The following is a 3,980-nucleotide window of genomic DNA, read 5'->3' as shown; positions in this document are numbered from 1 at the left end:
GCTAGGATTACAAGTGTGAGCCACCGGCACCCAACTTCCTGCAAGATATTAGGATGATCAAGGTCTAAGGTCAGACCTGAGCAAAAATGTGAGACCCTATTTGAAAATAATCTAAGAATCATCTCTCAAGTGGGACAGCACAGATAATCACAAAATACAAGGTGCTGAGTTCAAGCCTCAGTTTTAGTTTTTTTGTTGATATTTTTGTTGGACATTGGGCTTGACCTCAGGCCTGGGCACTGTCCTTGAGTTCATTTGCTCAAAGCTAGAGCTCTGCCACTTTGAGCTACAGCTCTATTTCCAGTTGACAAGTGATTAACTGGAGATAAAAGTCTCACAGAGTGGCCGGGAGTTTGGCCTAGTGGTAGAGTGCTTGCATACATGAAGACTGGGGTTTGATTCCTCGGTACCACATACATAGAAAAAAAAAAAGCTGGAAGTGGTGCTGAAGCTCAAGGGGTAGAGCTCTAGCCTTGAGAAAGTTCAAGGACAATGCTCAGGCCTTCAGCTCAATCCCAGGGCAAAAAAAAAAGTGTCACAGAGCCATCAGTGCCCAGCCAAACCCCAGTTTTGTACATACAAAAAGACTAGTGACACTCAGAGTGCCAAAGACTCCATCTGAAGTAAAAAGAAGGTCCACAGAAGTGGCTGTCAGAAGCAGTAGCTCACAGGGGATGACAACTGACCACAGCCAGGTGATGGTGGCTCACACCTGTAATCCTAGCTACTCAGGAGGCTGAGATCTGAGGATGGTAGTTCAAAGCCAGCACAGGCACTAAAGACCATGAGACTCTTCAATTAACCACCAGAAAACCAGAAGTGGTGCTGTGGCTAAGTGTTAAGAGTGCTAACCTTGGGCCAGGAGTTTAGCCTAATGGTAGAGTGCTTGCCTATCATGCACAAAGACCCGGGTTCGATTCCTTGGTACCACATACATTAAAAAAAAAAAGAGCCGAAAGTGGTGCTGAGGCTCAAGTGGTAGAGCTCTAGCCTTGAGAAAACTCAGGACAAAGCTCAGGCCCTGAGCCCAAGCCCAGGATTGGCAAAAAAAAAAAACAAAAAACAAACAAACAAAAAAAAAGAGTGCTAACCTTGAGTTAAAGATCTCAGGGACAGCAGCCAGAGACCTCTGAATTCGAGGTCCATAACTTAAAAAAAAAAAAAAGAACAATTTCTGGCCAAAGCAAATGAGAAACTATTATATACAGATTTTTTTTTTTTTGGTTGGCCGTGGGCTTTGAACTCCAGGCCTAGGAGCTATCCTTGAGTTCTTCAGCTCAAGGCTACTACCCTACTCCTTGAGCCACAGCCCCCTTCCCATTTTCTAGTGGTTAATTAAAGATAAAAGTCTCGGGGCCGGGAGTTTGGCCTAGTGGTTAAAGTGTTTGCCTAGCATGCATGAAGACCTGGGTTCGATTCCTCGGTACCACATACATAGAAAAAAGCCGGAAGTGGTGCTGAGGCTCAAGTGGTAGAGCTCTAGCCTTGAGAAAGTCCAAGGACAGTGCTCAGGCCCTGAGCTCAAGCCCAGGATTGGCAAAAAAAATAAAATAAAAAGAAAGAAAGAGCCAGAAGTAGTTCAAGCCCAAGGACAGTGCTCAGGACCTGAGTTCAAGCCCCAGGACTCGCACAAAAAAAAGAAAAAGGAAAGAAGACTCCAAAGAGAAATGAAGAAAGAAAAGCAAACTGGATTTCCAAGGAAACCAGAGTGATATTGTAAAAATGCCAAAACTGGGCCAGAAAACAGGCAGCCTGTCCTGGTGACTTCTCATGATTCAAGGAAGCTCACAAAACTGGCCCTTACTTCCGCACGGGACAGTGGGAGAGAGACCAGAAGCCAGCAGCAAGCCTGTGACATACTTGAAAAGAAGGCAACAGGTTTCCAGAAGAAAAGGTGTGATCTGACCTCCTGGAGGGAGGTCTGGGCCTTAGTCAAGTTGGTTTGGATTCAAGCCCTCTAACTTTTCCCTTTAGGAACAATGCACTTTGTAGCTGGGCATGGGAGAGCACACCTATAAACTCAGCACTTGGGAGAATGAGGTTAGATGATTGCAAGCTGGGCTACAGGGCCAAGACTTGCCTTAAAAATAAAAACAAAGTAGAGAAACAAAGAGTGACCCAAAGTAGCAGTAATACTCTCCAGACATGATACTAAAAATGAACTATACAAGGCCAGGAGTGTAACCTACTGGTAGAGTGCTTGCCTAGCAGGCATGAAGACCCAGATTCAATTCCTCAGTACCACATACATAGAAAAGCTAGTAGTGTTGTGGCTCAAGTGGTAGAGCACTAGCCTTAAAAAAGCCCAAGGCTCAGGCCTTGTGTTCAGTTCCCATGACTGGCAGAAAAAAACAAAAAAACTACTATACAACTTGTGGGTGGGGATAGGAAGGAAAGCTGGGTGAGAGCTAGGGAAGAGGTGACCTTGTTCAAAAGAAATGTACTCAACCTGACTTGCATAAAACTGCAACCCTTCTGTATATCACCTTTATAATAGCAATTAAAAAAAAAACCAAACCAAACTATGCACTTGGAGAACTCATAACCAAATCTTAATCTATCTGAAAGATGGAAAGAGAAGGCCTCCTTTGCAGGGTTATTTAAAGACCAAAAGCATACAGAACACTGGCACATGGCGTCCACAAGATTAATGGGCACTCCTCTGAATAAAATCTAAACAAGGTCTGTCCACATTCTTCAAGATTGACGTGGAAGGCCAAAGAAGTGGGGTTTTTAAATCTAATGCCTATTATACAGGCATTAGTTCTTAGGAAAGAAGAATCCAACTGTTCATGAAGCTTGCTTCTCTGACTGATTCCCAGCTTATACCGCAGAGCCTGCGGTGGCCTGCAGGGGACTCACTGTTCTGTCATTTTCTCCCTCGCACTCGGATCCCCACCCACCCTATTACAAAATGCTCAAGTAAACACGGCTGCCAAACTACCCATTACATTCCAGATCTTGGGTTGTGGTCAATTTGTTCCCAAAGGCCTGGTAGTCAAAGGTGTCAAAATAAAGGTAGCCAGCATTCCGGTTTGGAAAGCAACCAAAGGCCCACAGCCCTGATCTGCCTGCAGCTGAACCTGTGGGATGGCTGCCTGCACATCAAGACTCAATGAGCTCAGCAAGCTGCAGAGAGGCAGTAAAGTGTTTTCCTGAGAGCAAGATGAAAACACAAGAATTCCAGGACTTGGCAAACTCAGGGTAGAGCCTGCAAAACCATCCTATAACATTGCCACTAGCTTGCTGTTCGTAACCAGACCATGCAAATAAGCTGGCAGTGCCTTGAAGCATTTTTTTTTTTTTTTTGGTCAGTCCTGGTGTTTGAACTCAAGGCCTGGGCGCTGTCTCTGAGCTACTTTTGCTCTACCACTTGAGCCATAGTGCCACTTCTGGATTTTTTTCTGTTTATGTGGTTCTGAGGTATCAATCCCAGGGCTTCATGCATGCCAGACAGGCACTCTACCACTAGGCCACATTCCCAGCCCCCTTGCAACAATTTTTAATGTTTTAACAAAAGTGTTGTCTGAGACAGGGTCTCACTGTGGTCCAACCCAGGTGGCCTTGACCTCACAATCCTCTCGCCTTAGTTTCCCAGAGTGCTAGATTACAGGTGCACACCATCAGGACCAGATGGAAAACAGTTAAAATGGAATGCCATCTGCCATTCTGAATGCAGCAGCCTCAGGCCAGACAACATGACCAGAATGAAAATAAACAGGTAGACGGAGTAAGCATGACCAACACATTCACTGCCAGGGAAACTGGGGCTGCTGGGCGAACTGTGCAACAGATGAGGGGACTCAATGAGGCAGAACTATTCTGCAAGCAAAGGCCTTCCTTGTATGATAGCAACAGGGCAAGCTGGTGGTCTCTCACCTCCCCTGGCATTTCCCTCTACTTTTCCCAACACATTGAAAGCGGTGTTGGGGACACCGAGAGACATTGGGTAAACAAAAATGAAGAGAGGAGACAATAAG

Source organism: Megascapheus bottae, chromosome 17 (assembly GCF_031878675.1).
Source record: "Megascapheus bottae isolate mThoBot1 chromosome 17, mThoBot2.hap1, whole genome shotgun sequence".
Classification (NCBI taxonomy): domain Eukaryota; kingdom Metazoa; phylum Chordata; class Mammalia; order Rodentia; family Geomyidae; genus Megascapheus; species Megascapheus bottae.
This window is presented reverse-complemented; position numbering follows the sequence as displayed.